Here is a 14,656-nt window from a genome sequence, read left to right on the forward strand (position 1 = left end):
TCCTTGATTTGCTGGTTTGGAGAAACTTCCCTTAGTGATGAATATGAACTTTCACCTCTTCCAGTAGGCCACATGATTTAACCTCTGATAAATGGCTTTCATACATAAAGCACTTGTCTGGTCCCTTTGTGTCTCCATCATGGAGGCCTTTGTCAAAGATGATTAGCTATGGATTCAGGAAGAGCCTCCTAATTCTGAGGGAATATAAGAAGAAAAGATAGATCACCTCTAAACTCTTTCAAGGTAATATCTTTACTAGAACACATCCAACATCAAATCTTACTTAGATTTCCAATAAGGAGGGAGAGAATTTCTCTACCCATTCTGGTCTTCTTCCTAGCAGTAACTGTTACTTCCTGGACATGGCAGCCAAAACATGTACTTGCCCAGTTGAACTTGAGACTGAACCTCAAATATCTGTCTGTGTCTTCTATTTTGTTTCATTAAGTTTTATGTTTTTTTGGTGTGCCCAGCTCCTTTCAGGTTTAAAGAATGATCCTAATAAGGGAATATAGGGAAGTATATTCAGGGAGGGATTAGTCATAAATAAAATAAACCTTAAGCTTTGGAGAGGAGAATGTTAAGAAAAGGTTAAAAAGAAAGGCATCAAATTGAAATAAAAAGAGAAAGAATAGTATGGGGGGGGAATAGAGCATAATAGAATAGAATGAAGGAGAATAAATAATTAACCACCATAACTATGATTTTGAATAGGATGAACTCACCCATGAAATTGAAATGAAATGAAAGAGGTTAGCAGAAAAGGTTAGAAAACAAAATCCAACAATATGCTGTTTACAAGAAATGCACTGGAAATATAAACACAAACATTAAAATTAGGGGTTGGAGCAAAATCTATTAGCAGAGCAGAAAAGAATTCAGTGGTAGCAATTATGACTTCAGAGAAGTCAAAAGCAAAAATAGAAAATTAAAAGATAAACATGGAAATGGCATTTTGCTAAGAGGAACATACACAATGAATTTATATCATTAAGAAAGATAGGCATGGGGGCAGCTGGGTAGCTCAGTAGATTGAGAACCAGCCCTAGAGATGGGACGTCCTAGGTTCAAATCTGGCTTCAGACACTTCCCAGCTGTGTGACCCTGGGCAAGTCACTTGACTCCCATTGCCTAGCCCTTACCACTCTTCTGCCTTGGAGCCAATACACAGTATTGCCTCCAAGACAGAAGGTAAGGGTGAAAGAAAGAAAGAAAGAAAGAAAGAAAGAAAGAAAGAAAGAAAGAAAGAAAGAAAGAAAGAAAGAAAGAAAGAAAGAAAGAAAGAAAGAAAGAAAGAAAGAAAGAAAGAAAGAAAGAAAGAAAGAAAGAAAGAAAGAAAGAAAGAAAGAAAGAAAGAAAGAAAGAAAGAAAGAAAGAAAGAAAGAAAGAAAGAAAGAAAGAAAGAAAGAAAGAAAAGAAGAGAAAGATAGGCAAAGAAAAAATAGTCTACACCTGTATTCCCACAAGATCAGCCCTTTGGCAGTCAGGGGTCACTGTTCTGGGATAACTGTGGTCTGAGTCCCACCCAGGTAAGAAATTTTGATGGAAATAAGGTGCCCTGGAGCTAAGAATAGTTTAAAGTTTCCCTGTATTAAAAAAATACAAAAACCTTCTTAGCTCCCAGGTCCTTCAGGCCAGATTTGATCATCACCACAGTTTGCACCTTGCTGCTTGAGATCCCATAGTTTCCATGAGTCTGTACAGTTGTACAAGCTGGGGGTAGGAGCCTAATCTGTCTCCCTTTGCCCATCCTTTCAGTGCCCATAATACTGCGTCATATTAAGTGGATTCCAGGCAGAGCAGTATGTGAATGTTTGTCTCTTGCTGTACAATATAGTCTGGTGGTCAGGTCCTCTTTTATCCCTTCTCAGTCTGCCCTAGTCCCTGGGTGCCACTCTGGCCTCTGCTTATGTTCCAGTCTCCTGTACCAGTTCTGTAATAAAGTCTTCAGCTGTGCTGTTTAATGGTCAAAAAAGAAAACAAAAACAAAACCCTTACTTCCATGGAAATAAGGTGAAGAGACAGATGTGTGTAAGATTCAAGTTATTGGGATTTAGATATTTGCAGATTCAGTTGATAGGGGCAAATTGACATTCCCCATTATTTTAGTTTTATTGTCCATTTTTCCTGGTAATTCATATAGTTTTCTTCTTTAAGTATTTAAAAGCTTTGCAACTGGGCACATATCTTAATGAAATATATAGAATTAACAGATCTTTGAAAAAATTAAATGAGAATAGGAAGGAATATACCTCCTTTTCAGCAGTATATGGCACCTACACAAAAACTGAGCTTTACCAGGATATGAAAAACTTCATAACCAAATGCAGAAAAGCAGAAACAATAAATGCATCCCTGTCATACCATAATGCAATAGAAAGTATAATAAATTATTCAATACACCTTTGTCCATGGAAAGACAAATCAAAAAACTAAATGGAAACTAAATAATATCATTCTAAGAAGGGGTGGGTCAAAGAATAAATTCTAGAAACAATCAATAATCTTATTAAGAATGAAAATAAGGAGGCAATATATCAAAATTCATGAGAATCAGCCAAAGCAATACTTAGGGGGAAATTTATATCTCTAAACTCTTGCATCAATAAAATAGAAAAAAAGAAAATCAATAAATTGGGCATGCAACTAAACTAGAAAAAGAACAAATCAAAAATCACCAAATAAAGACTAAATTAAAAATCCTAAAACTTAAAGGAGAAATTACTGGGAAATTAACAAACTTGAAAGTAAGAGAACAATTGAACTAATCAATAAGATGAGGAGTTGGCTTTATGAGAAAAAATAAAATAGAGCATTGGTTAATTTGATTTTAAAAAGGGAAAATCCAATACCCAGTATCAAAAATGAAAAGGGTGAATTCACCATGAAATAAGAGGAAATTAAAACAATCATTCGAAGCTATTTTGCCCAATTATATGCCATAGTAACAGCAATATTGTACAATGATCAACTGCAAAAGAATTAGCTACTCTCAGCAATACACTTATCTGGGACAAAGCTTAAGGATTTATGACAAGGAATACTATCCATGTCCAGAGAAAGAACTGTTGGAGTTGGATGCAGATCAAAATATATTATCTTTCACATTAATGTAATTATAATTTTATTTTGGAGTTCAGGTTTTATATGACTATTCTCTTATAACAATGACCAATATGGAAGTATATTTTGTATGAGGATATACATATAACTCAGATTAAATTGCTTACTAGTTCCAAAATGGGGGAGGCAAAGGGGGGAGAAAATTTGAAGTTTATAGTTTCAGAAAGCAAATGTTGAAATTATTACATGATATTGGAAAAATAAAAATATCTCTGAATAAAAAAACTGATGTAGATCATTTAAGTTTCAACATCTCTTGATTTTAATTCTCAGCTCCCCTTCTACTGATATTATTCACCAACATCACCACTCTCTCCATCCTGCCTTCCCTATTGCTGTACCCCTTTATTTGTATTTTGTAATGATTTTGCAATAGTCCAGTTGTATAAAAATGAGTGTCATGACTTTGTCAGAGGATTGAAAGGGTTGTATATGAGTGTGATATTGTGAAGGTAAAAAAAGATAAGACTTAGCAACAGACTGGATATGTGTGGTGAGTAAGAGTGAGAAATCAAAAATGATGCAAAATTTGTAAGCCTGGATGACTATGGGGATAGTGATAGTTCGGAAGGGAAATTCAGAAGAGGCAAGGATTTATTCAATAGTAGGGGTAAAAAGATAATGTGTTCTCATCTGGACATATCGAATATGAGATGTCTACAGGTCATGTAGTTCAAGATGTCTAATAAACCCTTGGTGATACAGGACAAGAGCTTTGGAGAGAAACTAGGATTGGAAATATAGATCTGGGAATAATCTGCATAGAGATGATAATTGAACCCATAGGAGTTAATGAGATCTGAAAGGTGTTTTTCTTTCTGTTTTTCTTTCTTATCAACATCCAAATCTTAGTTCCTGAAGTCCTAACCCCAAGAAAGAAGAAATTCATTGAGCCTGGATCCTCATCCTATCTTGACTCATGACTCATTATACTTTGACTATAATGCTTAAATTTCCCCAGTTGGAAAAAAATGTCAGTAATTCTATTTGTTGTCATCCTTACCAACTGGTACCAGATTATAGAAGAGAGACACTTTGTAAATACAAGAATTAGCTTGACTCCAAATCACCTGGAGAGAATCTAATTGGAACCTCTGTAGCACACTGGTGGTAAGAACAAGATGCTCTGAAACTTTGAAATGTGCCCTCTCTTGGGGTCAAGCACTTCATCAGATGCTGACTCTCTAATCAAGAATGTCTCCCAAGGCTCCAAGTATTCTGAAATACTTTCTCTATGCCCTCTACATTTTCTCTCTTGAAGATCTCATTATCTCCCATGGGTTCAATTATCATCTCAATGCAGATGTCTTCCAAATCTATTCAGCCATTCATAATCCCTCTGGAACTCCAGTCTGGTATTGCCAATTGCCTGTTGGAAATCTCTTAGCAGCATCTCCCATTAGTATCTCAATCATAACATATCCAAAATGGAGCTCATTATTTTCCCCATTAAATGCACTCCTTTCCAAACTTCCTTAGGTTTTCTCTTGAGGGAACCACCTTATTTCTAGTCACTTCAATTTATTAACTTGGGGTCATCCATGACTCACCATTCTATCTTATCCAGTCATTTGCTAAGCCTTGTTGATTTTTTTTAAACCCTTACCTTCCATCTTAGAATCATTGATTCTAAGGCAGAAGAGTGGTAAGGGCTAGGCGACAGGGGTTAAGTGACTTGTCCAGGGTCACACAGCTGGGAAGTGTCTGAGGTCACATTTGAACCCAGAACCTCCCAAATCTGGGCCTGGCTCTCCATCCACTGAGCCACTCAGCTGCCTCCTAAGCCTTGTTGATTTAATCAGCACATCTCTGATCCAACACATCTTTCTAGTTCCATGACCACAACTTTAATATAAATTGTCTCTACTACTTCTTAATTATGCCAAATGCCTGTTTCCAAACTTTTGTCCCTCCCTTGGTAATCTTCCTAATTCACTCTAAGGCACTTGGAACTTTTTCAAAGACTTTGCATCCCATTGTGTCTTCATAGAAGCCGTATAGGGCAAATGGAAGATGTATTGTCCTCCCTTCCCTCTCTTTAAATGGGGAAACTAAGACGTAGAAACATGAGAAGTTCTGCCCCCAGACCACTCAGTAACCATTCAGTTCAACACGGATGCATTAAGTTCCTGATATGTGAAAGACTTTGGGCACTCAAAGACAAAAAGAAAATGGACTTTTCCTCAAAGAACTTGCATTCTAGTAGGGGAGGATAGAATGAAAACCTGTGTAAATTGTCTCTGGACTGACTCCCACTACTGCCCAGAGAAGGAAAACCCTTTGAGAGTAGAATTATTCCTTTCTTTTTATTTGTGTCCCCAGCACTTAGCACAGTATTTAACTAACTTTGTTGCTTAGTTGATGGATTTAGGTCATGGGACCCTAGAAGAGAACCACTAGGGACAGCTAGGTAGTACAGTGGATAGAACATCTGGCCTAGAAATGGGAAGACCTGGGTTCAAATTTTACTTCAGACACTTCCTAGCTATGTGACTCTGGGCAAATCCTTTTTGCTTTTCCCTTTTGTCTTAGTGTTACTAAAACAGAAAGTAAGGGTTTCATAAAGAAAAAGGAGAAAGGGGAGGGGACAGGATAAAAGAGGGAGGGAAGGAGAATGAGAGAGAGAAGGAAGAGGAAGAGGGAGGAGGCACTAAGTTCCTTACAACTGAGTTATCCTTGACTAAATACAGTATAAAGAACAAATAAAGTCATTGTTCAGAGGTGCCAAACCCAAATACAAATAGATCCTTTGGGGCCACCAAATGTCTTACAAAATCACAAATTAAAATCATCTATCTACATTGTATCATGTGTTTATTTATTTTATTAATATTTCCCAATTGCATTTTAATCTGGTTCCTATGACCAGTGGAATATGAGTTTGAGACCTTTGCTCTGTGGTACCTTGGATTATAGAAAATCAGGAAGGGCCAATAGAAGATAAAATGTCAGAACACACACACACACACACAAAGAACAAATAAAATAAAATAAAATAAATCATCAGAACAGAGTAGCAGATTTAAAAGGAGACTTAGAGCAGAAAACACAGAATAACAAAACTTAGATAAGCCTGTAAAACATAGAACATTAGTGTTCCCATAGGACTTAGCACAGAGGATATCATAGAATATCAGGCAATTTTCCATAGTGTAGTAGTTATTGTGTTTGATTAATATATAGCATATCAAAGTAGAGACTATCAGATTTAGAAAGGGCCTTAGAGGGGAAGCTGGGTAACTCAGTGGATGGAGAGCCAGGCCTAGAGATGAGAGGTCCTGGGTTCAAATATGGCCTCAGACACTTCCTAGCTGTGTGACCCTGGGCAAGTCACTTGACCCCCATTGCCTAGCCCTTACCGCTCTTCTGCCTTGGAACCAATTGATTCCAAGACGAAAGTAGGGGTTTAAAAAAAAAAGAAAAAAGAAAGGGCCTTGGGATGTAGTATTTGAGAGTTCTATAAAGAACTTTAGAACATAGAGCAATTATTTTTCTAGGGCAACTTGTATAACGAAAGACTTTCTGAGTTCCAAGAAGTGTTCCTGGGGAGTGAAAAAGGGAGAAATGAAGGGTTTTCAAGCTGGGGAGTAACATAAGCCACTTGTTCATGTTACATATGTTGGGAGAGATAGCTATGCTGTTAGGGGCTACTCATTAAGAACATTACTAGGAAAGAAATGTAAAGGATAGACTAAAAAGGGAAGATGCTGAAGGCAAGGAGGCCTATTAGGAGACTATTGCAAGAGTCCAGACTGAAGATAAGAATATCCTGGATGATGGTGTTTACAGTAGTACAAAAGAGGAGACAGAGACAAAAGGCTTCTTGAAGGAGAAGTCAGAGAATTTTCCAACTAATTTTATGTAGGAGAGGAAGAGCGGGATGGAGCAAAAATGATGCTAAATTTTCAAGTTCAATTGAAAACTGGGGAGACTGGACTATACCATCCCTGTCATACAAGCTGGCTCCATCACTGCATGTTCTTCATTCTAACATTCTTTGTTCTAAGATCTTTCCCAGTTGTGACTTTCTTTGTTCTCTTATACTTTAAAGTTCTGATCTGAGTTCTAAGATCTCTCCCATCTCTGATATTCTGTGTTCAAACTCTGTGTCCTAAAGTCCACCAAACTCTCTATTCTCTGGTCTAAATGTTATACAAGTACCATTTGTTGTTCACTCATTCTGATCATGTCCAACTCTTAGTGACTCCATTTTGTGGATTTTCTTGGCGAAGATACCATTTCCTTCTCCAACTCATTTGACAAATAAGGAACTGAGTCAAACAGGGTTAAGAGATTGATCCAGATTTGTATAGCTAAAATCTGAGGCCAAATTTGCATTCAGGAAAGATGATTCTTACTCATTTCGTGACCAGCACTCTATCCACTGGGCCATCTAATTGCCTGTATGAGCACCAAAAGTGCTTCTAGAGAAGGCCAAGAAGAGCAGCATTTCCCAGCTCTCACTATAAAGGGCTCTGAAGCTGAGGGTGAGCTGTAGTGTGAAGGTCATACACAGGCTCTGTGGTACCCTTTACCCATCACTAAGCTTGCTTTGAAAAAAAAAAGTTAAAAAAAGAAAAAAAGACTCTGCTACCCCCTACAGCCCTATGGGTTAACATGTGTGTTTTTCAAAAACATGGAGTCCAAGAAGAGATGTTCCTCCAGGAATAGCAAATTCAGGGAGCTCTCAGTCATTGAAAGGACAAAACAGGGAAGGGCATCAAAGAAGAAACCTCCAGAAAGCAAATTTCACAGCTGATGCCAATATTTACATCATACTATTTTTTTCTTAATTAGAGAAAGATATCTCTAAATAAATTATTTGCATTCACAGATATCCCATCATTCCCAAAACCCATTCATTCCCCATGATGGAAAAATGTTGGCCATTTCATAGCCCATCACAGGAAATTGGAACATGAATCATGCAACCATGGAAAAATATTCTAAATTAATTAATTAAATAAAATTTTTCAATTAAAAAAATAGAAATAGGTCTTGATCAATGACATGTTAAAAAAAATAGTAGAATTGCTCGTTGACTACAGGAGGGGGTGGGAGGAGAGGAAGGAAAGAATATGAATCAATTAACCATGGAAAATATTCTAAATTAATTAATTAAATAAAATTTTTCAATTAAAAAAATAGAAATAGGTCTTGATCAATGACATGTTAAAAAAACAGTAGAATTGCTCGTTGACTACAGGAGGGGGTGGGAGGAGAGGAAGGAAAGAATATGAATCAATTAACCATGGAAAAATATTCTAAATTAATTAATTAAATAAAATTTTTCAATTAAAAAATAGAAATAGGTCTTGATCAATGACATGTTTAAAAAACAGTAGAATTGCTCGTTGACTACAGGAGGGGGTGGGAGGAGAGGAAGGAAAGAATATGAATCAATTAACCATGGAAAAATATTCTAAATTAATTAAATAAAATTTTTCAGTCCATTACAGGAAATTGCAAGGAAAAGATCCAAAATGATTGGCATCCCTGCAATTGAGTAGTTGATCACTCATGGTCAACGAAAATAATCTCAGGAGCAATATTGTAGGGCAGCCCCTAACACAGAGGGAACACCATGGAAACATCTCTGGCCCAGAAAAGAGGCCCTGTAACAAATCCAGCCTAGAGCTGCCCTTTCTGTCCTCATCTACCCTGGATCCATAAGGAAGCCCCCGTAGAACAAAGTTCCTTTAGGAGCTTGTCCCATTTGTTTAATTTTGGGCCCCAGAGTCTTGTATGTCAGAGTAAATACTTAATGTTTTTTATTTGAGATGTTAATTCCTTGAAATTGTCCCCAGGCTGACAGAGTACCAGAGCAATCCTCTTAGTCACCTAATGTCAAAGACTGGGCCAAAAGGGTCATTTCATCAATTTTGCATGAATTTTAGGGCACAACCTGACTCTCTAGCCCCTACCCTGAGGTTTTGATGTCAAGAATGAACTAGAAACATGTGAAGCAAACTGAAAGTATAAGTTGGAAAGGGAACAAACATGGAAAGGGAAGTCATGCCTGCCATCTGAGCAGGAGATAGTCCAGGGAACTTGAACTATAGTTATCCACGAAAAATCCAAGATAATTCTAAGCTAACTAGCTATGTGGCACAGCAAATAAAGCATTGCCCCAAGAATCAGGAAGACCTGAATTCAAATTCTGCCTCAGAAAATTACTGGTTGTGTGGCATTAGGCAAATCACTTAAACGTTCTCTGCCTCAGTTTCTTTATCTGTAAAATAAAGATACTAAAAGAATCTATCTTACAACATTGATGTGGGGATCAAACAAGATATTATTTGTTACGTATTTTGCGAATCTGAGTCCTAGAGTTAGGATATTGTTGGAGTCACCAGTAAAACAGACAAGAAGTTGGGAAGGTTGATTATTGGTTTATGGGGTCAATTGTCCTACATCATTGGATTTCATGGTAAAGAAGAAACCTTAGAGATCATCTTACACATCCCTCTCATCTTATCAATACTGAAAAAGATCTGATCCATATCCCACACCTAGATTTGACACTAAGATGCATAGTAAAAAGCAGTGGGATATACTTTTTTTTCTCTTTCTTTCTCCAAGACTAGAGATTGGGAGACTTTGACTAGGAATTTACCCCTCTTTGATTTGATTAACAGTTTGTTAGTATTAGTTGTACATGCAAAATTTATAACTAATAATAGATCTAGTAGGTCATGCTCTTTGCCCAATGATCTTACCACTCTATTACCTGTACTTCCAGTAGGCAAGAGACTCATCCCCTACAATGCTTTAAAAAAAGTTGTGGGGGGGGGGGGGACTTAATAGAATAATCTTTCCCATATAAAGATACACATGGGAAGGGGAGGGGAAGAATCCTCATATGAGAAGGAGAGGAAGAGAGTGTGAAGTGGAATTACTTAAACCTTACTCTCAGTGAAATCAAATCTGAGAGGGAAGAACAGCTCGATCCAGTGGGATCCTGAATTCTATCTTATCCATTAGGGCAAGAAAGAAAGGAAAATTAAGGAGGGGGAGGGTGGAGGGAGTATAAAAAGGAAGGGAAGAAGAGGGGGGAGGGGAAGGGAGTATAAAAAGGGAGGGAAGGAGAGGGGGGAGGGGAAGGGAGCATTAAAAGGGAGGGGCTAGAAAGGGAAGCATCTCAAGGGAGGGGACTAGGGGGACTGACCTAAAGTAAATCACTGGTTCAAAAGGAGATAGGTAAAGAAGAAAGATCAGAACTAGGGGAAGATATCAAAATGCCAGCGAATCCACAAGTGACAATCATAACTTTGAACATGAATGGGATGAACTCACCCATAAAACGTAGACAAATAGCAGATTGGATTAGAACCCAAAACCCTACCATATGTTGTCTTCAAGAAACACATATGAGACGGGTTGACACTCACAAGGTTAGAATTAAAGGTTGGAGTAAGACCTTTTGGGCCTCAACTGATAGAAAGAAGGCAGGAGTTGCAATCATGATATCTGACACAGCCAAAGTACAAATAGACCTGATCAAAAGGGACAGGGAAGGTAAATATGTTCTGCTAAAAGGGAGTATAGACAATGAGGAAATATCACTAATCAACATGTATGCACCAAATAGAATGGCATCCAAAATTTTAATAGAGAAACTAGGAAAATTGAAGGAGGAAATAGACAGTAAAACCATATTAGTGGGAGACTTGAACCAACCACTATCAAATTTGGATAAATCAAACCAAAAAATAAACCAGAAAGAGGTAAAAGAGGTGAATGAAATCTTAGAAAAATTAGAGTTAACAGACATATGGAGAAAAATAAATAGGGACAAAAAGGAATACACCTTTTCAGCACCACATGGCACATTCACAAAAATAGATCATACACTAGGTCACAGAAACATGGCACTCAAATGCAGAAAAGCAGAAATAATAAATGCAGCCTTTTCAGATCACAAGGCAATAAAAATATTGATTGGTAAGGGTACATGGAGAGCCAAATCAAAAATTAATTGGAAATTAAATAATATGATACTCCAAAATCAGTTAGTTAGAGAAGAAATCATAGAAACAATTAATAATTTCATTGAGGAAAATGACAACGGCAAGACATCCTTTCAAACCTTATGGGATGCAGCCAAGGTACTTCCAAAGTACTTAGAGGAAAATTCATATCCCTGAGTGCATATATTAACAAATTAGGGAGGACAGAGATCAAGGAATTGGAAATGAAAATCAAAAAACTTGAGAATGAACAAATTAAAAACCCCCGGAAGAAAACCAAACTAGAGATCCTAAAAATTAAGGGAGAAATTAATAAAATCAAAGTGACAGAACTATTGAGCTAATAAACAAGACTAGAAGTTGGTACTTTGAAAAAACAGACAAAATAGACAAAGTACTGGTCAATCTAATTTAAAAAAGGAAAGAAGAAAGGCAAATTAACAGCATCAAGGATGAAAAGGGGGATCTCACCTCCAATGAAGAGGAAATTAAGGCAATCATTAAAAACTACTTTGCCCAACTATATGGCAATAAATATACCAACCTAGGTGATATGGATGAATATTTACAAAAATATAAATTGCCTAGACTAACAGAAGAAGAAATAGATTTCTTAAATAATCCCATATCAGAAAAAGAAATCCAACAGGCCATCAAAGAACTTCCTAAGAAAAAATCCCCAGGGCCTGACGGATTCACCAGTGAATTCTATCAAACATTCAAAGAACAGCTAATCCCAATACTATACAAACTATTTGACATAATAAGCAAAGAGGGAGTTCTACCAAACTCCTTTTATGACACAAACATGGTACTGATTCCAAAGCCAGGCAGGCCAAAAACAGAGAAAGAAAATTATAGACCAATCTCCCTAATGAATATAGCCACAAAAATCTTAAATAGGATACTAGCAAAAAGACTCCAGAAAGTGATCAGAAGGGTCATCCACCATGATCAAGTAGGATTTATACCAGGGATGCAGGGCTGGTTCAATATTAGGAAAACTATCCACATAATTGACCACATCAACAAGCAAACCAACAAGAACCACATGATTATCTCAATAGACACAGAAAAAGCCTTTGATGAAATACAACACCCATTCCTACTAAAAACACCAGAAAGCATAGGAATAGAAGGGACATTCCTAAAAATAATAATAAACAGTATATATCTAAAACCATCAGCTAATATCATCTGCAATGGGGATAAACTAAATCCATTCCCATTAAGATCAGGAGTGAAACAAGGATGCCCATTATCACCTCTATTATTTGACATTGTATTAGAAACACTAGCAGTAGCAATTAGAGAAGAAAAAGAAATTGAAGGCATCAAAATAGGCAAGGAGGAGACCAAATTATCGCTCTTTGCAGATGACATGATGGTCTACTTAAAGAATCCTAGAGATTCAACCAAAAAGCTCATCGAAATAATCAACAACTTTAGCAAAGTTGCAGGATACAAAATAAACCCACATAAGTCATCAGCATTTCTATATAATTCCAACACAGCTCAGCAGCAAAAACTAGAAAGAGAAATCCCATTCAAAATTACCCTAGACAAAATAAAATACTTAGGAATCTATCTCCCGAGACAAACACAGGATCTATATGAACACAACTACAAAACACTTTCCACACAACTAAAACTAGACTTGAACAATTGGAAGAACATTAACTGCTCATGGGTAGGATAAGCCAATACAATAAAAATGACCATTCTACTGAAACTCATTTATCTATTTAGTGCCATACCCATTGAACATCCAAAAAAATTTTTTTACTGATTTTGAAAAAAACATAACAAAGTTCATTATGAATCAGAGAAGGAAGAAGACAACAGAAGTGGGAAGAAAGACTGATTGAGGTCATAGCCAGGGACTTTCTGGGAGCCGTATTCCATCATGCCCAGAGTGATGTAATAATCAATTTTTTTTTACTGTTTCTGAAAGACTTGAGGGCTACTGTAGAATCATGGGGTAGTAATGTTTTGACCATTGCTGCTGATATCATATCTGATTAAATAATGCAATGGGATATTGCTTGAGACCTCACCTTTTGTATAGGACCCTTTGGCCATAGGACTATAGGGAATGTACCTGTCTAGGTACCAGAGATGGTGTAAGAAGACAACTGGGTATCTCAGTGGATTGAGAGCCAGGCCTAGAGATGGGAGGTCCTAGGTTCAAATCTGACCTCACCCTCTTCCTGGCTGTGTGACCCTGAGAAAGTCACTTAACCCTAATTGCCTATCTCTAGGAGACAGGAGGTCCTAGGTTCAAATCTGGCCTCAGATACTTCCCAGCTATGTGACCCTGGGCAAGTCACTTCACCTCCATTGCCTAGCCCTTACCACTCTTCTGCCTTGGAACCAATACACAATATTGGTTCTAAGATGGAAGGTGAGGGTTTGAAAAAAAGAGATGATATAAGTGTGGATGCAGAATGTCTTGATTAGCCATATTTGGTTATTATATTACATAACCATGTTTGGACTACCCCTGTCCTTGGAGACTTGAAAATAATTTTAATATAACCACTTAACATGAAACCCTGGACTTGCAGCAGCAGTCAACTAAGAGTCAGAATCATGGAAAGAGGTAGCTTGGGATAGGCATTTTTCTTATACCTATTATACTATTTGTCATGCAATGCCTTCTTGCTGTCAGAATGCTTTTCTTACTTAGAAAATTGTTTTCATTCTCAATAAGCTATGTGGCCACATAATCAATTCTAGTGGTCTACAGGGGGAGATTCATTGGATGAGGGCTCAGCCCAGCATTATACTGAAGCATTTTGAATCCAAACCCAAGGAGATTCCCAGAATAGCAATTTGAGGTCCTCCATCATCATTAGCATCATCATAGTTCACATTTCAAAATCTTGTAAAGCAGTTTTCTCAGAAAAAAAATAAACAAAACTCCCAAATCTGTAAGGTAAGGAGTTTGCAGGGATTATTAGCTCTACTTTACAGAGAAAATAAAAAACTCTAGCTTGGAGAGTTTGAGTTGTCATAGGTTGATATCTCTGGGTCTATCTTAAAGATCTGAGAGAGCCCTCTTCAGAGGTCAAATTCTCAGGGTCTGTCTGAGAATGGGTCCTAGTGTCCCCTCGCCTCCACCTTCTTTTAGTTTCCCATAACAAGATTGCTGACTGTTCTATGAACACCAGATGATTTCTAGAACCATTATCTTGCCCCAACCACTATCCTACCAGCTGCACTATCTACATTTTTGTTACACTTTCCCAAGGACCTTTCTCACGGGTAATTGTTTATCATTCCTGTGGTTTTTACCTTTAAAAGAACCTACCAAGTTCATAATAAACTCGAACCCTTTGCCACCAGCATTGGGACCCTCCTGATCCCATTCTGTGATTGTGACTGTGATTCTTATCTTTTCCCTCACCCTTGTCTTCAGGTGAGGTCCATCTTACTTCTCCCTTTGCATTCCCTCTTACTATTTTCACCATTCCTTCCCTGTGGAGCCCTGGTCCCAGTCCAGCCCCTCCCAGGGGGCATTAACATTGAGTGACTTGACCACGGTCACTCCCCTAGTAAGT

This window comes from Monodelphis domestica, chromosome 6 (genome assembly GCF_027887165.1).
Source record: "Monodelphis domestica isolate mMonDom1 chromosome 6, mMonDom1.pri, whole genome shotgun sequence".
Taxonomy (NCBI): Eukaryota; Metazoa; Chordata; class Mammalia; order Didelphimorphia; family Didelphidae; genus Monodelphis; species Monodelphis domestica.